The sequence below is a fragment of the Ursus arctos genome, unplaced genomic scaffold, assembly GCF_023065955.2.
Source record: "Ursus arctos isolate Adak ecotype North America unplaced genomic scaffold, UrsArc2.0 scaffold_6, whole genome shotgun sequence".
Taxonomy (NCBI): domain Eukaryota; kingdom Metazoa; phylum Chordata; class Mammalia; order Carnivora; family Ursidae; genus Ursus; species Ursus arctos.
The window spans coordinates 84,170,301-84,194,742 of NW_026623078.1; the positions used below are offsets into that span (position 1 = coordinate 84,170,301).

The following is a 24,442-nucleotide window of genomic DNA, read 5'->3' on the forward strand; positions in this document are numbered from 1 at the left end:
AGCAGACACTAGGCAGATGCCGCCCTAACTTGATCACCTGAGATCAGTAATTCTCAAATTTTAGAATACATCAAAATCATTTTTTGGGCTTGTTAAAAACGTAGACTCAAGCCCTAAGTTTCTGACTTAGCAGGTCAGGAGTAGGGTCCAAGAATCTGCAGCCCCACAAATTCCTAAATGTTAACCTCACCAATAACAGAACAAGCCGGCATCATGTGCCATCCTGAGACGAATAATGGATATGAGAAATGATATGATGCCCTGAGAAAGGCACAGCACCACTTCTCTGATAGCCTGGCCCCCAAAATGCATAATCTGAGTTTAATCATGAGAAAACATCACAGGAACTCAAACGGAAGGAAGACCTGCAAAGCAATTAGAACAGTCTCCATGATGGAGAAAGGCTGAGAAACATATCCAGACTAAAAAGACCATAGAAACATCAGTAAATACCACATGTAATTCTAGACTGGGTCCTGTATGGGGGGAAAACTACTGTAATTAACAGAGCAACTGTGAATATGGACTGTAAACTACAGAATGGCCCATGTTAAATTTGCCAGTTTGAAAACTATACTGATATTTTTGGCTATGTAAAAAGTCCTTGTTCTTTTTTTTTTTTTTTTTTTTTTTTGAAGATTTTATTTATTTATTTGACAGAGAGAGACAGTGAGAGAGAGAACACAAGCAAGGGGAGTGTGAGAGGGGAGAAGCAGGCTCCCAGCAGAGCAGAGAGCCCGATGCAGGGCTCGATCCCTAGATCCTGGGACCATCACCTGAGCCGAAGGCACGCTTAACGGCTGAGCCACCCAGGCGCCCCAAAAGTCCTTGTTCTTGGTAAATACTTCCTCAAGTACCTAAGAGTAAAGGGCGTGAAGTGTGCAACTTATCTCTTCCAGTGTGTGAAAATAAATGTGCCACGTGTACTTCTATATCCAGAGGTGGGGGAGGGGGCCATGCAGGCAAATGTCACAAAATGTTAACAACTGGTCAATCTAGGTGAAGGGTATTTGGAAGTTGCCTATACTACTTACAACTGCTCCATAAAAAAAAACAAGGCTTCAACAAACAACAACAACAAAAACAAGGAGAAGCAAATTAGAAAGGGTGGTGGAAGGGCGTTCAGAGGCTGCCCGCCACACAGCCTGATATTGAGGAAAATGGCAGAAGCGGGGCCACCACGCACTAAAAATGACAGGTGTTCGTACTGAGGATCCTGAGTCATCCAGAAAAGCCCAAAAGGAGTTTAGTATCTTTTAGTACATTTTAAGAAGACCCGTTAAGTACCCTTTTGAACCACAGAAGAAAACAAACACGGTTAAACACTTTCCAAACTTCATGCTCCACATCCGTTTTTCTTCTATTCTACAAATACAACTTCTCAGTGGAACAGCGAGTCACACTGTAAGCTGTTCGCAGACATCCCCCCACGCGGGCGGGCTATCCAGCGGCACACACCGCTCATACTGGGACGCACACAGCGCCCCGCGGCGGCACGGTGACAACTGCAGCAGGACAGCCACCTGGCGGATAGCAGCTGGAAAGGTCCCCAGTTGTAAGAAGCATCCCAGCACGGGCCAAACCCTCAAAACCAGTCAGCGCAGACATTCCCACAGCAAAACACAGGGACAGTGAGACAAGAACAAATGCAAGGGAGAACAGCCTACTCCTTCTGTTCCCAAACACAACGGTCACGGAGGCCGTTACTGCATATTGACTACGTGATGACCATTCAGAGGTCAAGGTTACCAGAGACAGTGAAGCCAGCGCCCAGACCCCAGAGCAGCGCATGGGATAAGCAAACATAAAGCAGCTCAGGAAGGGCCTCTTACACTGCATCTTACTGTATCAGATTCCGTTATAACCACACACGGCAATATCCTCTGATCGCAAAATAATGAAGACCTCATCATTTAAATGAATGGCCTTCTTATTGTCTATAGGCAAATTTTGATTTTTAAATGAAAAGTAAATACACAACTTTCCACTCTAATCCCCCTCCCTGCCCACTGTTGTGGCTTTGCTAAGAAGGGTTTATTAGGAAAAAATGCTGAACAACTGCTCTGCAGGGCATCGCAAAGCACCACATAGTAATAACAAGCGACCCTCTTACATACTGTGAAGAGACCTGACTCGCAACTACAATGAAGCCTTACGTTTAGTGAAGCTAACTTGTATTATTTTCTGTGTACATTCTTAGGTCTAGCGGTTTGAAATATAATCATACCCTACAATTACAGCTGATTAAAGATAGAGCTGAAGACTGTATAATTAAGTTTGTCATGAATCAAAGAAAACACTTTTTATTAATTTTTAAAGCTAGTAAAACTATTTTTCTCCACAGCTACAAAAGCTTGAACAACATGGAAGGAATCTTAAAATAATTTAACTGATAAAACATCTTTTATTTATGCTAATTACGTGACATCCATACTACATAACCATGTTATACAAAAACAAACCACATTATAAAGCCTTCAGGTCGTGAATAAGAATGTAAAAATCAACCAAAGACTCCAAGATCCTATGTTTTCACAAAGTGTCTGTGCTACAATCTATTTCATTTAAACTTTCAGGATACCTAATCCAGAAAAATTAAATTTAATCCACTGGAAAGAAAAAGGGAGCTCAAGCGTGGGTATAATGTGTGCCTGTGTGTGTGTGTAATACCTACGTGTGTATATACAAAAGTCATCTACCTTTTTTGGGTTTGGCTTATTGAGGTAAAATTTACATACAGTAAAACACTGTTCGCTGGGTTCTGACTGACACAGTCAGTGTATGACCACCATCACAGGGCAGACATGGCCTACTTCCATCACCCACGAAGCACCCTCATGCCCTCCTGTACTCAGTCCTCTCCTCCCCTAGCCTCAGCCCCCGGCAACCACTGATCCAATCTGTTCCCATAGTTCTGCCTTTATCCGAATGTTATCAGGGTGGAACCACAGTTGTACAGAGCTCTGTGTTTGCCCATAACAGAACGCTCTGGACGCGCTCCTGTTTTGCTGAGGATGTCAGCAGTCAGTACCTCTGTGTTGCTGTACAAGGACTGCCCCACCGCACAGGTGCACCGCAACCTGTTCACGCATTTCCCACCTGACGGACCTCCGAGTTGTTCTCCATCTTCGGTGAATAGGAATAAAGCTGCTATAAGCAATCATATGCAGGCCTTTGTGTAGAGATAAATTTTCATGTCTCTTGGGTAAAGGCCTCCATGTAGGACTGCTGGATTGTATGAAACGTATATATTCAAGTTTATAAGAAACTGCCAAACTATTTTTTCAAAGTGGTTATAACCCTTTGCATCCCCACCAGCAAAGCGCGATGTAGTTCTAGCTGTCCCACAGCCCTGCACCTGGGCACTGTCCCCTTCTGCTGCCTTGTTTTGTGGGAATGGGAGGCATTCTCACAGGACTGCAGCGCTACCCACTGCGGCTGTCACGGGCACTTCCCTAATGAGGGATGATGGGGAGCGTCTTTTTGTGTGCATATTGTTATCCACAGGAAATGGATGAAATATCTACTCAAAGCTTCTCGCCATTTTTTCAGTTGAGTTTTTTGCTGAGACGCCTATCCTTTTTAATAGACAGTTTATCAAAGAAGAAATGATGGAAAGTTTGTCTATTTTGTTAAAGCACTTAGAATTCATGAGCAGGAGACACAAATCTAACATGTTTCCTTGCCATCGCCACTCCCAACGCCCCACTTGCCCCTCCCCCCTGGCAGATGGCAACGATATGCCAAGGCAGGTAGAAAGAAAGAAACATCCTCTCTCCCCCTTAGTCAGAGTGTAAGAATCACAGGAAAAGCTGCCTGCCTACTACTAGGGTCAGAAACAGACCTATTTTCCCATTTTTACAAGTATGGGATGAATCCACAATCTTTCTTCAGTATGAGCAGAAACACCAATGACGGGGAACCACGTGCAATGGTTGGCAACACTAGTGACAACGCATTCTGACGTGGCGGAAGCACGGCTGGCACGTGACAATACTGAGGGTCTGCAGACCGCTCGGTGGGCGGCAGCCCTCCCCCTCTCTATCACAGGCAGAGCCCGCACACAGGAGCACCACGTGCGCTTCAGAGCAAGGGCTAAGCTTCCATGTAAAGGAACAGGAGAGCCTGCCACCACCACGTGGAGCCTCGGGCTGACTGGTATCTGGCTCCGGGCTCTCCTCTACAGCGTGGGGACAGTAATCACTACCTTGTTATTATAAACACTACACACAACTCAAACACACGATGAATGACACACATAAACGGCAGGTATCACAATTCTGACGACTTCCCTCACGTAGAATTCCTGAATCACAAACGTAACTACTATTGGCAAGATAAAGGGTGTCCTGCGCAAAGCCTGGAGCATAAAGCAGAAGCTTCAGGAAGCAGGTAACATTTGGACACGGCGGACCCACTGAACTAAACACAGGCTCCTGACCGTCCATGAGAATAGCCAGGCACCCACATAAAAGGTGCAGCACATTTACGTAAAAGGTGCCCTGCAGTTGGCAGTCCTGAAAGACACTTACGGACTTTATTTCCTATAATCCCACCTCAGCATTTCAAACTGCGGGATGCTTCTTTTCAAAAGAAGCCAATCCACTCACTCTTGGTTCTGCACCAACTCGTTCCCGAGTTCGCGACGGGCCTCCCTAACTGGGCCACGGAGACAGGGCTGCGCTTGCCCGCCTCCGCGACACCGCGGCCTCCCTGCACACCATCCTGCGCATCCAGCTAGACACAGAGCAGCCTCTGAAACGTCCTGTGGTCGCTCATCCTGCTCCCGCCTGACGACCGCAGCGGGGGGCTGCACTGGTCACTCCTGCACGACGACTGGCTGGGCCGCCTCAGTGACGGGATAGTCCATAAAGATTTTGCCATGAACAAATACATGGAATCAACAGTTTAAGATGATCTCTTGGATTTAAGTGTCTTGATATATCCTATGCGCAGGTTTTAAGAAAATATTAAAATTTATGACGGGGGCCCCTGGCTGGCTCAGTCAGTAGAGTGTACGACTCTTGACCTCGGGGTTGTAAGTTTGAGCCCCACACTGGGTGTAGAGATTACTTAAAAAATAAAATCTTTCAGAAAATAAAAAATTTATGACAGATGTTTAACGATCTGAATGTCACATTTTCCATGGAAATCTATTTAAAGGTCTTGAAGGAAGAGTCAGTAACTAAGTTAACATGTACCACCTAGCGAGGCGCCACAATACAGGCTTTGTAGGTTAACAAAAAGTAACCGATCTCGTCCCGCTCTGCTTTTTCTCACCTTCTCCACCTGGAATGCCTTTCCCCAACTACCGCGAGCCCCACTCACCATGCCCAAACCTGCTCCCTCAGGAGGACACCGTCCCCCTCCCTCTGAGCTTCCCATCACTGTCTTCCCCATCAGGATTCTCTACCTGGTCTCACCTGTTCCTGCAGGATCTGCCCTATGCACCTCAACCCTGCTACCATGGGAGAGTAACCTGTCCAGCATGCAAGAAAACAGATGTCCCTGGGGGTGAAGACAGAAGGAATACACATGAGCAGATGGCAAATTTTATTAAGAGGCCTTACTGTCAGAGAGAGTGAGAACTCTTAAGAATATCAAGCAAACAGAAAAAAAAACAAAAAGTGGCAACTGTTAAGCTCAAGAAAACAGGAAAACAAAAAGTTGAACTAAAAGGGAATATAATCATGCTACATTCACCAGCTCAATAGTGAGCAATATTAACAAAGTCAAAACAATTCACCAAATTATGGCTCTAAACAAAAACTGTGCTACAACTATGTGGGGGAAGATGGGAGTTCAAAATGTAACTTTGTCTAAAAGCGACGCATCGATGGCCCTGCGTCTACATAGATATTGCTGGGAACCGTGGACAGAAATACTACAAGAAACAGATAAGCAGGATTCCAGGCAGCTCTGGGAGGCGGATGGTGGAGGCAGGACAGGAGCCCGCTGGGTTCTGCATGAACCATTCAACACTGTTTTACTTTTGAACACATGCACGTACCACCCTCTGATAGAAGTGAAATTTCTAAGTAAGAAAAAGAAACAATCTCTAACAGAAGCACTTCCAGCAGGACATAAGCGTTTTCCTACAACTTTTCAACCACGCTACCCCCTTTCCCCCTTCAACAGTGTCTCTCCACCCTCAGGACGCAGGGCAGCTGAGGACAGCGTGCATGGCCTGAGACCTGGCGTCAGCCTGCCGGCTCCGTACTCTTGAGAAAGCTACTGTAAGCTCTGAACCTGACCTTTCCCCGCCCGTGACATGAAAACACCACCACGGACCTCAGGGACCCGGCTGGGTTGCTCAGCACCCAGATGGTGAGTAAGTGTGAGGATGACCGTACACCCTGGACCTACGTCACCAGACGCAATCTGTCTCACTACCCTCTCCCCCTTCACACCACCGTCCAGGCGGGCTTTCATTCTGACCACACCCCCACACTGCGCCGAGCACTTGCCAGAGTGTCCTCCAAGTCGCCAAACCCGAAGGCCAAACCTCAGTCCTCATCATGACCTTTCCTGACACTTCAGAGAGTTGATCACATCCTCCTCCTGGACACTTCTTCCCTTCTTCCCATGGTGCCAGTGCTTGTGGTCTTCTTCACACCTGCTCTGTGCCAAACACTGCTCATGTTCGTCCTTGAGCGCTCGATGGCAGAGTGACCCGAGGCTCAGGCTTGCTTGTCTTCTCTGTGCTCACTCCCTCGGTGACCACAGACCGTCACTGCGTTTTCATTGCCACTTCCAGCTCAGACTTCTCTTCCAAGCTCCAAATGCCTATTTACAACTGCCTACATGACATCTCTACTTGGATCCCTAACAGAATCACAAACTTAAAATGCCTACAGTGAGCTCCCCATCTGCCCCTCTAAACCAAGTTCCACCCACAGCCTTCCCCCCGTCTAGTTGCCCAGGCCAAGAGCCTTCTAGTCAACTCAACTCCTCCCTTTGTCCTCACACCCCTTATCCAATCTGTCAGCAAATCCTACTGGTTCTACCTTTGAAATACATCCAAGGCCCAACTGCTTCTCACCACCTCCAGTTTTCCTGCTCCAATCCCAGCCTCCGCTGCTGCTCACCTGGTTCCCTGAACAGCCTGCCAACAGTCTCCTGGTTGTCCTCTACTCTCCCCTACCCTCCAACCCCCACCACCAGTGTCTATTCCCAACACACTAGCTTTTCAAACCTCAGCCGAATCTCAGGGCTGAACACTGAGGGAGGACAGCTGCCCTCCGGAGCCGACAGCCAGCACCGCCTTACCCTAGCGACTCTTTGGACAAACAGCCCCAGAACCTCAGAGTTCAATCTATGTCGATTGTTCTCAGCTGCCCTGACGCTAAATAAGCTATCTTTATTCACCAAATGGGGGGTTTCAGATGGGTGTCCGGGCAACCTTCCTTTCTGTCTCCTGCCTCCCCATACCCCATTAACCCTGAAAATAATCTCCATACATATTTCAGCAATTCAACTCCTCCAAAACTTTGCTTTGCTTTCCTAGAATTCTGATTGTAAAACACCTCCATCCCAAGTTCTGCCTTAATAATGCAACACCCCAAAACAAATCAAGAACCAAGAACCTGATCCATCCTGCAGGGGCTCAAGTGGACCAGGGCACTCAGGTACATCAAGGGACCCGGATCTCAGCGGAACACCATTAAGTCGATGCTGTACAAAGCCAGGCTTACTCATGTGGCCTCACCAGTTGTCCAGAATTGGGGGAAACAATTATAGAAACACTGGTTATAAGGTTTTTTTCCTGGGTTTACATATTTTCAAACAGGGGTGGGGGGAGGGGAGTGCCAAACTAGAAGCAGCAGATTATATCCCGGTGCTCAAAGTTCCAGTGAGCCAAGAACGGGCTCTCAGTTCCCTGTCAGGCCTTCGTTCCGCTGCACATCACATTAAGAAGAAAAATTTTGTGTAACTTCTGCTAAATATGAAACTGTCTTGGGCTCTACCATGACGAACGATTTTTAATAGCTAATGCTGATGAAAAGTTATACTTGATATTCTCCCTCTTGTTTGGATCCACTAAGAAAAGAGAACTTATTTTGTGGCAAGCATTAAACACTCCTTCATCCAGCATTTAGTGAAAACTATACCCATGGGTCAAGCAGAAAACATGCAGAAACGAAATAACAAAATCTTTGCCCTTAAAGATGCAGAAACAGACTTGTACCCAATAAATATAGCCCACTGTTACCGGAAGAAACATCGAAATGTGCAGGGAGGGTGGGGAGGAGACGGAGGAGACGAGGGATGTAAACAGCTGGGCCTGGCCTTCTCCAAAAGACAGCAGAGTCACACCTGGCACAGCACACAGAACAGGTGCCTCTCGTAGCCAAGAAAGGGTAGAAGGAATCAGAGAAAAGGAGCAAGACTTCCAGGCCTTACTTGGAAATGGAAACTTCATGACATAATTTCCCTTCCCTAATACCTAATCCTGGCAGAAACAAAAGCGGGTTTGGGGGAGAAAGGAGACAAAGGAGGAAGGTGAACTGACCCCCAGAAGGAAATGGAAAAACAATCCAGGTCCTGCCCCTTGGACATCTAAGACAAAGACGCTTGCCAAAGTCAAATTCAACGTAATTATAAATGATTCTGAATTCTGAATCCATGAAGTCTAAGTTTATGCGGCTTTTACACCAAAGCAATGTATTGCTAAAATCTTACCAATGCTAATACCACAAGACAGATTGATGAATCTTCTATCAACGATCTGTCCTCGATTTACCACTAGGCCTACCAGAAAGAGCAGTCTTTGGAAATAAGACAAACTGAAACAGAATCTCAATTCTATAACCTCCCAACTGTGGAGTGCAGCACAAGTGCCAAGGTTACAAATTAACAAATCACAAATAACCCAATCTCTGGGGCTTAGTTTTCCTCTCATTAAAGTGGGGGAACTGCCACCGAATAGCAATTGCTAACATTTGTGAATGCTGAGCACATTTCACATTTCTTATGGCATCTTCACCACAGCCCTGGGAGAGCGGTCCCATCACCAGCACCCTTTGTCAGAGGAAAGAGCTAGGTTTAAGTAGTCAGTGAAGAGTTCGCATGGAGAGAAAGCTAGGTTTCGGTAGTTAGTGAAGAGTTCGTAAGCAAGCAGCCAAGCCAACATCTGAATCCAGAGCCCATAAGAATAAAACACGAGTAAAAAGCACACGCTCCGAAGCCAGACTGAGTCTGAATCCCAGGTTTGCTTTTTACTAACTTAGTAACCTTTAACCTCTGTTTCAGTTATGCAAATGTGAAACAGGGGCAAAGGGTAGCCTCATTCATGGGATTACTGCCAGAGACTCACTGAGGAGCTGGATGGCCCAGTGCTGAGGGTGTTGGGGCACTCTTCTAGGGCACATGCTGCTGCTGTCACAACTATCAGGGACAGGACTGTCATCCTGCCTGCCTCTCTCCACACATAAAAGGCACTAAACAACTAATATTTCTTCCCTCACCTACTCTGCAAAATCAACTAGCTTTTGTTTGTTTCCAGTATATGTCAAAGAAACCCTGAGACAGATGAAAGAAAAATCAAAACAAAATGAAAAACCAAAACACAAATGTAGCAAGAGAATTATACTCACAGTTCTGAAGGCCACGATAACTCTGTGAAGAAATCAAACGTGGGTTTAAAGGAAATGCTCCTAGTTTCTCTTTCCTCTTTCCATAGTCCTCAGAGAACCTGCAAGGAGAGACAACATGCGCATTAAAACCCCCTTCCTTTCACTTCTTGAAGCTCTACTGAACTCACCCCTCAGCCAGTTCCATCACCTCCCACGCAAGCCTACTGGGCAACACCTGGGATGAGGGGTGAGAAGAGGGCACCACGTCCCTGTCTTCAAACCTATTTCTACTTAAGAAATACACATGAAGGAGCGCCAGGGTGGCTCAGTCGTTAAGCATCTGTCTTCGGCTCAGGGCATGATCCCAGAGTCCTGGGATGCAGCCCCACATCAGGCTCCTACACTGGGAACCTGCTTCTTCCTCTCCCACTCCCCCTGCCTGTGTCTCCTCTCTCACTGGCTGTCTCTCTCTGTCAAATAAATAAATAAATCTTAAAAAAAAAAAAAAGGAAAGAAAAGAAATACATGTGAAGCAACTGGAAACTATTCAAACATATCAAAAATCATAAATTAACAGGGTGTGGTTGGCTAATAAGTGCACGATACAATGTCAGAGTATAGACATCTGTTCCACTGCCTCCCATTAAAACTATACTAAAGAGATATTTTTTAAAAATGTTCTAAACAGGGGTGCCTGGGTGGCTCAGTCTGTTAAGCATCTGCCTTCAGCTCAGGTCATGATCCCAGGCTCCTGGGATGGAGCCCCAGGTCAGGCTCCCTGCTCAACAGGGAGTCTGCTTCTCCCTCTCCCTCTGCCCCTCCCCGTTTGTGCTCTCTGCTCTCTCTTGTGTGCACACACTCGCTCCCTCAAATAAGTAAATAAATAAAATCTTTTTTAAAAATGTTTGAAACAGCACAGGGAGAACTGAAAGGAGAAAAAAGCCAAGATTTTCGAAGCTCTGAGGAAATCTTCTAACATGGAAGATTGAGACCCAAACAAAAAAGTAAAAAGAAGAAACCTGGAGGAGACAGAAACTATAAAAGATTGAAGTATAGTAAATGAGTCAGCAGGCCCAAGAAAGCCAGGTCCTAATTCAGCAGTGGAACACAACGGGAACCACTTCCACTTGCACAGCAGTGTCCTAGAAGACCAGAACTGGCAGCAGCAGTGTAGACAGAACGAGGGTAAAGAAGGCATAGCCTCAAATACAGAGGAGCTGGGGAAGGCCATGGAAGCTGAAACTAGAACCTCAACACCAGGCACAACGTGATGCCCCCCCCCAATCTGAACGAGGATGGGAGGGGGCATTCCCCGGAAAAGTAGAGGCATCTATGGACTGAAGTCACCCTGCCCAGCTGCACTGAACAGAGCTGGACTTAATGACTGTATATACAGTGAACAGTGAATTCTCCAGCTCTCCTACAACAGACCACACACGCACACCGCTGGCTTCCAGATTCTGAAGTCAGAATTGTGCAGGAAAGAGACTGGAGAATATTTCTGGGGAATCTGATCAGCTCCAGAAGACAGATCTAAAGATACTAACCCTGGGGACCCCCAACACATGGCCCACCCAGAATACCTTGATGTAAAAGTCAAAGGGCCCCACCACGTCAGACAGGAGAAGGAAGGAAACAACCTAAAAGAAACAGAGACTATACAAACTACAAATAATATAGAGATAAGACAACACTGCAATCAATAAAGAAAAACAGGATGTTCTTCTAGAAAAATAGAAAAAGAGCCCTTGGAAATCTAAAGAACCTTTCTGAAATCAGAAATAATAAACTAAAGAAAAGGTTAAGTCAAATTGAAGTCATCTCCCTGAACAGAGAATAAAAAGACCAAAAAAAAAAAAAAAAAAGGCAGAGGAGGAGGAGCAAAGGAAGGAAGAAGAAGAAAAAAAAAGTATTAAGATAATTACAACCTTTGCCCAGGACAGCCAAGTTCCGGATAATAAGACTTCCAGAAAAACAAAATAAGGAAAAGCAAGGGAGAAAACCTCAGCACAGTAATGCCAAAGAGTATTCCCAGAACTGAAAACTCCCAGTTGCCAGAATGAAGGGACCCGCTGAATATGCAGCACAGTGGATGAAAACCGCCCCACACAAGGTACACCATCACGATATTTCAAAAGACTTGGACAAATTGTAAAACTCCTACAAGCTTCTAAAGATGGGAGGGGAAAAAAGTTACATACGAAGGAAAAATGAGAAGAGCTTCTGAATTCTAAAGCAGTAACCTGAAAACAAGAAGGCAATGGAGCAATCTTTGAATTTATGAACAAAAATGAATTCCAATACAGAACTGTATACCCAGCGAAACCATCAATCAAGTTTCAATCATGCATGGTCCCAAAAGGTTTGCCTCCTAAGCATCCTATGTCAGAAAGCCACTGGAGAAAGTCTTCCACCAAAACACGAGCATCAACAAAAAATGAGCAAGGCGTGAGCTTCCATTAGAAGGGATAAGGGAATCCCCAGGACGAGGACGAAGGGAGATTCCAGAATGGTGGCTGCGCACCAGGAGAGAGGGAAACAAGTCCAAGCCGGAGCAGTGTTGCTCAAGAGGAGGGCATGCTGAAGGCTATCTTCAACTTGTCCAAAAACACTGTACTATCTTTTTAAAGTAATTAACACCACCAAAATGAAGAAGTCAGTGAAGAAAGACAAAGACAAGAGTTGCCACAAACATAAAATCCAACTCTGGACAAAAGCCAAACGATGAGAACAAAGGAACATCCAGGGACAACACAATAAAAGACCTAAGGAGCAAGCAGCTCAGAAAAGAAGAGAACAGAGATCTCCAGGAAACTGTCTGCCAGAAATCAAATGTGAAGAAGAGATGAGTCTGTATAACCATGAAGAAAAATTACTAAGAGGCTACTGGAAGGATGGGGAAAATAGGTCTGGGGTAGGGGGGAAATAACAACAGGTATAAAAAGGGTTAAGAATGTGGGGGACTGAAGAAAGATGAATACCCGTCATAATGCCCTGTGTGCACCTCTATCACAGGACTGACCCACTGTACCATCATCACTGACTGACTTCTCTGTCTCCCTCCCTCGGCTGCAAAAACCTTTTGGAGAGGATCATTTCTCATCCAGTTATCACCCTGAAGAGTCCAGTACAACGCCTGCTACAAGAGTATACACAAAAGCAAAGGGTTTTTTTTTATTTTTTTGCATTTATTCGGGTACTGAGTATCTACTACACACACCTGCTATCCTTCCAGAGAACTAGAATTCAAAGACATATGGGCCTTGCTTGCCTTTGAAGAGTTTCAACTTTTTTTCACACCTGAGAAAACAAATAGTTATCCTATATCCTCACTCTCCCCAAAAGATGAAAAGTTCACCAGGGGCTTACAGAACTTTAATAGTCCAGTCATCACTAATGGATATGGAACCCAAGATCTGATGACACTTTCTTGACATTGCTTGCATTGTGTAATATGAAAAGAGTGCCGGCTTGGGTATCAGGACACCTGGTTTCTAGTACTCTAGAATTATTCCTTTTGAAGAAGAGAAAATCCCAACTCCTTGATATGACCTGTCGGTCCCTGAATGATCAAGCCCAGTCTGTCTGTCATGCTATCTCCCGTGAATCCTACAAAGCAGCAACACTAAGCCATTTTCGGTGTACAGAACAACCTGTGCCCTCCTCAACACCTCCTCCACCTGGGCCTTCTTCCCCGGGCTAACCTGGACGCATGTGTGGTGGGAGCCATGCCCTTCCCCCACGTGAGACACCTCTCTCCTGTCCCCCTCAGCACGCCTTCACATGACACCAGTATCTGTGGAGTGGCTGACAAATGCCATGCACGGCCACAGGCCCCAGGACACAAGGCAATAGACAGAGAGACGCAGGACTCTCCCGTGGTGGGGCTTCCTGTGCAACGAACTAGAGCGGATGTTAAATCTGGCCTGTCAGTGTCTTCCTCCACCCAAACAGCAAGATTCTGGGGACAACGACAGCCTAAGTTCCGCAGCCTCAGCACCGCCATCCCAGACAAATATTTAAAGCACTATTAAATAGAACCAAAGTGAAGGTCAAAAGCCCCAGCACCTGCAGCAGGTGAGTAACATTTGCTCTTTAAAAGCCCTCTTTTTCTACTGTCGTTGTTTGTTTGTTTGTTTATTGCCTCTTGTCTGTTAGGAGTATAAACCTGAAAATGTCATTCAGGGAAATCTTGCGAGTCCGCTGGAACTGGCTTTATTCTCCTTACTACCCGCAAACACAAGACAGCCCAGTTACTCCCCACGTCTGGTTTCTGTTCGCCACTCTATAACCAACAGTGTGCACTGGACCGAACACCTAAAACACACGATCAGAACACATGCACTTGATGCGTGAATGACCTAATGATGAATAAATGAGCGTATACACTGGCTTTGAGGGCCTTATAATTGCTCCTCACTCTAGTTTCCATTTTAAGGAGAATTCCAGCAGATAGCAACATCGCATTTATCAACACTGGACCTGCTGGATGTCTGCCCTTTGAACAGCGGGCAGCTTAGGGCCACATCCAGCATGGAACTACTAAACTACAAGCATAACAATTTGAACTAGTTCAACTAGGGCAGAAAACTAGGTATTTCCCCAATCCTATAATTAAAATGCTTAAATTCTTTTGCTCCAGACAAAGAAAAATTAAACTTGGCTCATTATACAATGAAATAAATTGCCAGCTCCTTGAAGGTATTTGTAAGATGGACACTCTCTACGTTTCTGGCGTAAGTGGGGACATTTATATGTACACGGGGTCCTCAGGCTACTCTGAACTCTCTTCCCCCTAACATGCAAATGATAATTTCCCACCAGTCACAACACACTCTGAATCTACGCTTCCTGAACAGGTAACATACTCCACACGATCACTTTGCTTCTAATGGTCTCGTTTCAGTGCACAGTCCAACCTGGACAGTCCCTGACACCCGCCTCTCACTCACCCGGACAACAGTGACAACCTGCCATCTGCGGAGGGTGTGGTGTCATAGCAACCTCTCCCAAGTGCTTTACAAGCACCAGCTCTGGAATCCTCACAGCCCTAACTGATTACTACTCTTGTTCCATTTTGCATGTGAGAAAACAAAGTCCAAAAAAACTTAAGACATTTTCCAAGGTCACACAGCAGACAAGGGAGAGAGAGATCAGGCACTCAAACACCAGCTTACCTTAGAATCATGATGCTATTCTGACTTCCCAAGTTACCCAGATATTATTACTGTTAAAACAATGGACATGATTTGGGCTTTCCAAAGCAAACATGACAGAAAGACTCTTTCTAAAGCTGAGTAACAGTCAACCTGACATACTGACAAATTATAAGATCTCTGGCTTGAATTAACCATGCAGGCTGAGCCCCTGGCAAGAAACAGTCCGCTTGATGCTAACTGCCAAATAAAGCCCAAAACCACTATTTCTCAATGCACAACATTCTAACCATTTAAATTATCTGTGAAGGTCTCTAATGTCCAAAATATATAACCACTTCACACAGGTGTCCCTTCCTCTAAGCTCAGCGCACCAATGGTTTCTGCACTCAGGCAAGCCGTAGTAACCTGTACTCTGAAGAACACAGGTCAGAAGAAACTTTCTGAGGGGGCGCCTGGGTGGCTCAGTCGTTGAGCGTCTGCCTTTGGCTCAGGGCGTGATCCCAGGTCCCTGGGATTGAGCCCCACATCAGGCTCCTCCGCTGGGAGCCTGCTTCTTCATCTCCCACTTCCCCTGCTTGTGTTCCCTCTCTCGCTGGCTGTCTGTCAAATAAATTAAAAATAAATTTAAAAAAAAAAAAAAAGAAAAGAAACTTTCTGAAAAACCAAAAATGTATAAAGAATGTGAACATGATTATGAAAGTTATCTGGGCAAACAAAAGCTTCTTTACACTTCAAAATAATTTTCTAGTCAAACACATTCTAATACTAGACAGTGGAGCAGCACATAGGTCATAGGTCACCGCATTCCATTCATCTGTGTGCCAGCGCATGGTACAGGGTGTGCGGTCCAACTGGTAGTAAGCTACTGATGATGTGAATACATTAGGGAAATGAAGAGGCAATATTACTAATTGCTGAAAAACCAGTATTAGGAACAACAACAACAATAAATCGCCCGTTCTACATGCAGAGTACACGGTGAATACCAACTGCTTGCACTTCTTAGATACGCTGGTCAAACTCATCAGGGAATAAGATTAGCTTTTAAATCCCCACAACAGAAATAACTACATCACTGGGAACTGTATTTGCTGAACCTCAGGCTGATCCTTCCCTAACTAGCCATGTACTAACACATGTTGTAGCACATTTGTCAAAGAGTTATGATAACCGCCACTTAACAGATAAGAAAACAGATTTAGAGCTTAAGGAACCTGGTCAACATGCAGGGAATAAGAATCGAATCTGAGGTTCAAAGCAAGACCTATCCAACACCCCTCCTCTTAACCACCATTCTGTTCTACACTGTAAATAATATTCCCAGAAAATTCCACTGCACAAAGTCTTATTAAAAATATGAAAGAAACACTCTTCTACTCAAATTAATTAATAGGCACAGTTAACATATTCAAGACAAGACAACACTTCAATTGTACACAAATGAACGAATGGGCTACTAAGGTATACCTAAGGGTCATTCTGTCGACCTGAGAGAGGCACCAAAGGAAGGACCCATGACCCAAATGCGTGCAGTACTTAGCAGGAAACTCCTGCAAGGCCTGGGAGTGGTAAGTGATCAAGAGACACGGTCGTGCGGGCATCACTGGCCTCGGTGGAACTGGAGATCACTACCTGGGCAAATGGAAGCAGTTTGCAAAGCGAAGGGTCCCAGATCTAGGTAAGGAAGATGAAGCACATTCCCTGCTGCCTCTCCTAGAAAGAGCAACTAGGAAGGCTGGAAAGAGTAACTGCAGAAGCTCTCTGACCACTCTGAAAAGTAAACTGGAGCAGGGGGATTAGGAAGCAAGACTGGATTTAAACCACGACCAAAATCAGCAGATTTCAATACAATGGAAAATCTCCTTGCATGATATCCTAAATGGGGAGGGCACACCCCAAACTTATTCAGCATAGGAAGAACCAGAAAAGCGTCAATTCCCGTGGGAGGAGAAAATCAAAACAAGCCAATATCAAGAAGGGAACAAATATGAGAATCAGCCCAGAGAGACTTTAAAACAACTACTGTACAAATAATTCCACAAACAAGCATACACACAACATACTCGATATCGCAAATTCTTCTTTTCCTTTTCTCTCTTAAACCCACTGGCTCTGGCCCCCACCACTCCACGAACTTCTCCCTCTAAGACTACCAACGACCTCTGCACTGCTCAATCCAATCATTAGAGCCCAGGGCTCGTCCTCTTGACAACTGACAAGAGCTGATCTCCCACTCATGTTCTCGTGATTTTCTTCTTACCCCACCGATGGCTCCCTCCTTCCAGAGTCGCCCAGGGCTCTGTCCTTTCTCCTCTCAGCCATGCTTACCTCCCAGGCAAGCTCATTCAAATGCTGTTTCTATGCTAACAAAGCTAAAACTTGTCCCTCCAGCTCAGCCCGACTGCCTGGCCTTGCGCTGGACTGACCGCTGTTTACTCTGCACCGCAGCCCCACCGCGGCCTGCTCCTGCGCATCACCGAGACGGCAGAGCTACTTCTCCCAAAACCCCTTCCTGCTACAGCTCAGGGCGGCGGGCAGTGAACGCTGACTAATAAGAGGCAACGTGGGCAAAATGAAGAGAAACATCATTCTCTTCAACTCTGCCAGCCCTCCCAGTGGTAGGGATGGATTCTAGTTCCCTGGATGACTAATTGTCGAGAATGGCCCGGGTTTTCCTGACCAAACCCTAGCAGGTGTACTCTCTGCCGGGCCTGCTTGTAGGCCCCTTGGGGAAGTGGAGCATCACCAAAGAGAACTCAGTGAAACGTCTGACACCTCCAAGCCCAGGTGTTGACTGGCCCGCCCCCTCCACAAACCTTCCTACACACAGCCTTCTCCGTTCACGACAACGTCCGCCTTCCAGCTGCTGAGGCGAGAAACAACGGACGTCATCCCTGCCGCCTGTCTTCCTCCCACATTCCCCATCCAGTCTTGTCAGCAAGTAATGTTGGTTCTTCCCACAAAAGAGGCCCAGACGCTGTCCCCTCGCCATCATGCTCACCAACACCATCGTGACCGGAGCCACCATCCCTCACCGAAATGACTACAGCACTTCGGAACAGGCCTCCCTGCTCCCAGCCCTGCCACCCTAGCATACACGCTCACCACGGCAGACCGATTCCAAGCCTAGATCGGACGGCATCGCTTCTCTGCTCCAAACCCTAAATGGTCCCTCATCTTACATGGATGACAACAGAGAGTCAGTGAAGGAACGAGGCGAAGGACTGAGCCAACAGGTGTTCTCCACACTGCTAGGCTGTTTGTTCAAGGGGTCAATGGGACTGAAGAAGGGGCCTCTGAGGGCAGTCAGTGCGGAACTGCTGGTGAGAACACTTTTAAAGATATTAAGAAAACACTGATTTAATACAACCTGGAGTAGAATCTGCTAAGACACATTATAACTGATGACAGTAAAAATATCTGCAGAGCAGAAAAAGGGTTAGCTGGAAAATTTACAATTATGAAAATATAAGTTGCTTAAAGCATTTAAACTATGGTTATTCAGTCTATCATTCATGAGCAGGAGCTTTGTGGAAAGTATTCGAACCCATCATGTGTTACTGAGCCAGTGGCACCAACGGCAACCTCATGAAAATAGCCTGACTTGTCCTACCACACTGCAGTTCAATGGTTTGTGCAAGGCTCTGTTGTGACTTTTCAACCACAGAGCCAAGACTGAAATCTACTTGAAAAAGACCCTCCTTTACTCATCACTATTACCAAACACTGAATTGCTTCGGAAATTAGCTTTTGCTCCTACATGTTAACATTTCTTCATGAGCTCAGCCTAAATTGACAAGGCACAGCAGCGCTCATATGAGGGACTTCGGGCAGTGAATGCATTTCAGTGGCTGCAAGCATCTTACTCACAAGCAACGTCCGACGCGGCCACACGGCTCCCCCGCAGCCACAAGTTAGAGCAGCGCCTGCTGACTCACTCGGAGGAGCGTGCAACTCCTGACCTCAGGGTGGAGTTCACGCCCCACGCTGGGCATATAGGTTACTTAAAAATGAAAAAAATTAAAAGTTAAAGAGAGAAGTGGATTTGTGTCCCCACACAAACGTGTAGCAGATGTGTTCTGAGTTCAAACTACAGTTCTAGCGGCATTTCTCAAACCTCAATGCAAGTACAATGAAAATTCACGTATCTCAAACCCACTTCACTGTGCAACTGAGGCACTTCCATCAGACCATCCATCGGAGAGAGGAATCTGTGCTGTAACGACGTGCGGAAAGGCAAACATCAAAAAGAATCTAGTGGAATTCTATCGATGTCTGCCAAACGATGAATACGCTAAACTGAAATGATATGCTTCCGAACTGGTATCAGTGTGCAAGAGCACCTACGAGTATGCAGACACTGTCAGAGATGACATCTGTAACCTTCCGTGCAGATCAGCCCCGAGACTGAACATTTGTCATTGGTTGTGATGATACGGAACACTACCTGTGAGCTCCAATTACAAAACATGTCATCCAACCCTCCCCCTGAAAAAAAATTCCATTCTTATTAGACCTGTATTATAATATATATATATATACATACTCAACTACTATTTGAAATTCTGTCAATAAAAATTTTAGATATTAGTGTTCTCTCCTGTTATGTAAGTACTTACATAATATCCTTCATTTTGCCTATTAGTCTGCAAAACCTAAAATATCTACCATCTGCCCCTTCACAAAGAAGCCTGCCGATCCGTTTCAGTCATCTTCCCCAGATCTTCTGAACCCAGGTACAGCTAAGGCACACACCACATATCTTTAACTTCTCAGCTGTTTTTTTCTTTTTAACTTAAGTCTGTCATTTTACCTTTATTCCTTATAAATTTTACCTTGTTGATTTTAGCACTTCATTACAACCTGTCGAAATATTTTAAAATCCTAATTCTAAAAATGAACGGTCTCCCAGCATTAACTCCTGATCTTTACTCAAATTCTTGATGAAAACATTACGACAGGTGTCAAGTATGACACGCTTCTGGAGACATCTTCACTTGGGTGCAGAAATTCTGGTATTTTAGTTTTGTGGCAAATTACACTATATGTGGTTGCAATATATCTTCTACCTACAAGCAGTAATTTCTTTTTTTTTTTTGAAGATTTTATTTATTTATGTGACAGAGAGACAGCCAGTGAGAGAGGGAGCACAGCAGGGGAGTGGGAGAGGAAGAAGCAGGCTCCCAGCAGAGGAGCCCGATGTGGGACTCGATGTGGGACTCGATCCCGGAACGCCGGGATCACGCCCTGAGCCGAAGGCAGATGCTTAACGACTGCGCTACCCAGGCGCCCCCAAAGCAGTAATTTCTTGAACTCCCTAGTAACGACAGGAATAACAATTTACTTTCTAGGCTGTATGCAGGAAAGAATTAAGCTTGCCCCAGGGAAGATTTGGCCATTGCCCAGCTCCTGGGAAGTCACCTCTGAGCCTTTGGAATCCCCTGCCTGATAAGGCGGTCTTTGTTTAACTGGGGGCCTTGGGCCACACCAGACAGTCCAAGTTAACAATTTGATTTCTGGTGGAGCCTTGGGCCACACACAAAACCAGTTTGATCTCCAGAGGGACTGGGACTGAGACTAAACTCAGCCATGCAGGCAGTGCCTATGGGACAACCCCCAATACATATCCTGGACACCAAGGCTCAGGTGAGCTTCCCTGGTTGGCAGCATCGGTTCTGGGAGAAGTCAGCACACCTGCACCGCGAGAGGACAACTAGAAGCTCATGCTTGGCCTTCCCTGGACTTCGACCGGTGTGCCTTTCCTTCACTGACTTCTGTCTGCATCCTTGCCCTCTAATAACCCATAACCATGAGGATAATGGCTTCTAGTGAAGGATAAGTGAGGATAAGTCCTTCTAGTGAACCACGGAACCTGCAGGTAGTCTTGGGGGCCTCCCAAACTCTAGGTCCTGATGATTTACAATGTACTTACAGCAACACTACAGCAGCGTTCCTTCAGCACGAGGAGATGCTAGTTTAAAATGCAGGTGACAGGCTTCCACATCAGCAATGATCATTCAACATCTCTGTGGGATAATACCAGGCATTTGCATTTTAAAAAAAAAAATTTTTTTTTGAGAAAGAAAAAGCCAGATCATGAGGGGGTGGGGCAGGAGAGGAGACTCCACGCTGAGCACAGAGCCTGACACAGGGCTGGATCTTATGACCCTGAGATCATGACCTGAGCCCAAAACAAGAGTAGGATGCTTAACTGACTAAGGCACCAGGCACCCCTGCCTGCATCTCTCATATACTCTCCTTGGTGATTCTTACATACACTACGTTCAGGACCACTGACGTACCCAAAAGCTTCCTGAAGCAGTGACCGTCTTTTTTTTTTTTTTTTTTTTTAATTTACTTACTTACTCACTTATGTAATCTCTACACACAACGTGGGGCTCAAACTCACAACCCCAAGATTAAGAACCACATGCTCCACCCACTGGGCCAGCTAGGCACCCCAGGACTGTCTTCTTTTTAATGAATCCCCATCAGGACAAGATGCTCAAGAGTCAAGAGTGACTCAGGACAATGCTCTAAATCTGGTAGAGAAGTGAGAAGAACTGGCATTATTAGTCTTCTACAACTTAGACTATATACATGTGTGAGATTTGTTGTCATTCCTCAAATATCCAAGACAATGTAGAAATAAATGACTGAATGGAAACCACAAGTTACTTGGATACAGTGTGAACAACGGATTCAACGGTGTCCATTTCTCGCCCATTTTTCAATTACATCAATTTTTTTCAATCTCCTGACAGTTAATAGGAAACCTGAGTTTTCAAAGCTGTCTTCATACCCTTCTCATCTACTAAAAAGATCACCCGTAAGCTAAAAGTCAAGACAGCTGAGAGAATCTTGAGAGTTCTCCTCTGTCAATATCAAGGAGCCATTTACCCAAGGAGCCTTACCCTGTTATTTCTTCATCTCTAAAGTGGGAGCCCCGGACCAGTTGATCCCTAAATTTACATCAACCTCTAAAATCCGAGACTACCTAAAACAATAAAAATAAAGGAGGCGAACACCCAGTGGAAAAGTTTAGAATTTCCAATGAAATAGTTGAAAGGGCAGACTCAAAGATGAAAATCAAACATCAGCTCTTCACCAACCAAATCATCAACCGTCACCCATCAAAAATTAATTCATATGTAGACAACCTGCATTTAAACTAAGTTACTCCTGCTACCTCTTTTATCAAGTCAATTCCTTAGGACACAACTAATGTATTTTTTCCAAAGCAAAAAGCAAAGCTTTTTTTTTTGCCATGACACAGCCAAGGAGACGCCAAACTTTTTGCCTACACTGGAATCACAATTATCCCCAGCCTGAAATCTTAAGGGTGATATTTTAAACAGCCTAGGGTTTTTCAGTTCTAACGTCTACACCATCACTGAATTCCATCATTTCTTAGATCTTTGCCATTCATGACACTTGGCCCTTAACGGAGGTCACAGTTCTCTCAACAGGAAAAGGGAAACTTTCTCAGACATAAACCCATTTCCAAACGCTCCCCTCTAAGACTCATCTTCTACAGGGCAGCCATATATCACCAAAAACAGCAAATCTCTGCACGGATTGCTATAATCTAGAGTCTGTAATTCCTAAATTACATATAACGCTAATGTCAAACATGAACCAATCCAGTTTGGACTCCAGGATACCACATTCATCTGCCTGGTGCGAACATAAACCACCAGCTGCCCAGTTCCTCCTGCATCTGCTCACGGAAGAGCTAACTGTAACAGGACGAGTTAGGTACTGTCTTACAACTATTAACTATCAACGCACTTCTGAGTGGACAGAAAAACCACTCCTTTTTGGAACTAACACAGCCAACTAAAAGTGACACTGGTCCATCTCTCATAGCCATGGGACTGTTAAGATATTCCTAATAGTTTATAAACTTTAGCTTCATCTCATGTACAACAGCATGTTGAAACATCCATGCCAACGAGAGTCCCAAACTTTCCTGGCTGGCCTTCTATGTACAAAAACTGGGCCTTGTTTTGTCTCTCGGAGGCCAGGGGAGACATCTGCACTGCTGGCTGGTAGACCTTGGTTGGTACAGTTGGGCTCAGGTGACAGCTTCATGTGCCTGTGTTTTATGTAGCGGTCTGGGATGTATGACATTTACAGTAACAGTCCTGTGATTTGGATGCTTAGCTTTCCCTGACAGCCTCACACCCGGGCAGAGTGTCAGACATCCACAGTCCAATAACAAGGAGTGCCCCCCCCTTGGGCTGGGCTCACTTTTGATAATGGGACGAAAGCCCAAGCATCCTACCCCAGGAAAACAGCTCATGTGCATACACACAATTCTGCGTACCGTTTCTGGGGTTCATGGACCTAGGAGAGAGCATTTCCTCCTTAAGCAACAAACAGTCTAATCAGTAAGCACTTAAAACCAAAAAGATCTTCATGGACTTTTCACCAAGGGAGAAATCTGGGAGCCATCCTGGAATTGCTCTGGACTCTCCCTCTCTCAGCCCTGGCTCTTCATTTCCCTGGTCAGAGCCTGGAGACTGGCTGAGAAACAGGCTTCAAATCACCCTCTCTCCAGTTCCTCAGTCACGCCCTTAATTAAGGCCTTCTTCACTTGTGTGTACAACGTAATTGTAGAATTAAAAGAACACAGGCTGTTAAATTGGACCATCTGAACTTTGCCCATCACTTTACTAGCTGGGCGACAGACGCCGGGCAGCCATTCCCTTAATGACAAAGGCTTGGCTCCTCTCCCTTCTGAAGCGCATGACTGCAACAGCTCCTTGACCGACCCTTGTACTAGTTAACCACCCGCTTGCCATAGGAATCTGCTCCCGTCAGAATCAACCACACGCTGCTCTGATCTTGTCAATAGTATCAACCCTACCTCCTTCTCGACCCAACCCTTTCTGTACTCCTAAACACTAGTAAAAACATCCAGTCTCACAGACCCCAGCCTCTCCCGCCTCTGCACCTTCAGAGCAGGCATGTCCTCCACGAGGCCCTGCCTGCTTCCCACCTTCCACTCACTTTCTTCAGATCCCTGCAGACAACCAGACCTGAAGAGGTCACGGCATCTGGTCCACAGCCAGTTTCTATAAGGTTCTGGGCTAATAAAGGTTTTTACCCTTTTAAAGGTTGTTAAAAAAAAAAAAAAAAAAAAAAAGGCAGCTATGTGACAGGCCTTTTTGGCCTACAAAGCCTGAAATGTTTACTATCTGACCTTTAACAGAGAAAGTTTGCTGACCTCTGAGTGTGACCGTGACTGGGGACATGCCCTCCAGGTCCTCTGAGCACTCTGCTCTGGTACTATCACTGTAGGCATCAGACTGCACGCTGACTGCCTCACTCCCCTCCTGTCTGTGCCCCCGGGGGCTGACACTACACCAGGCACAAGACAGGTATTTAATACTGTTGACTCCTGAACAACTGGGTCCACGTATACACAGATTTTTTTTTATACATGCCGCATAGTAAATGTAGTTTCTCATAATTTTCTCAACATCCTCTTTTCTCTAACTTACCTTTTTATAATACAGTATATGATACACATACAAAATATGTGTTAACTGCCGATTCTCAACTATGGGGAAGGGTCCGGCGGCCCGCACTGTTCAGGGGTCAACTGTCCTAGCACTTGACATGTGTACACCATCCCACATAGTAACTGCGCGCAGAGCTTCAAAGATCACAGATACTAGAGTTTATATAGACAGTATCGGA

The 24,442-nt window shown here is 45.6% G+C and overlaps 1 protein-coding gene across 10 annotated transcripts in view; it reads right to left on the reverse strand.

The window, feature by feature from the left end:
• PTK2 (protein tyrosine kinase 2) overlaps positions 1 to 24,442 on the reverse strand; it is a 262,938-nt gene that overhangs the window by 227,913 nt on the left and 10,583 nt on the right. For 6 of the 10 annotated variants that reach the window (XM_057308016.1, XM_057308025.1, XM_057308021.1 and 3 more), the window contains exons 2-4: positions 20,667 to 20,760; positions 18,605 to 18,737; positions 9,597 to 9,694 (exon numbers count right to left, since the gene is read on the reverse strand). The gene's annotated coding sequence lies outside the window, so the exon portion shown is untranslated. The remainder of the gene's footprint in view (positions 1 to 9,596; positions 9,695 to 18,604; positions 18,738 to 20,666; positions 20,761 to 24,442) is intronic. The other 4 variants (XM_057308017.1, XM_057308020.1, XM_057308018.1 and 1 more) reach the window with 3 other exon arrangements.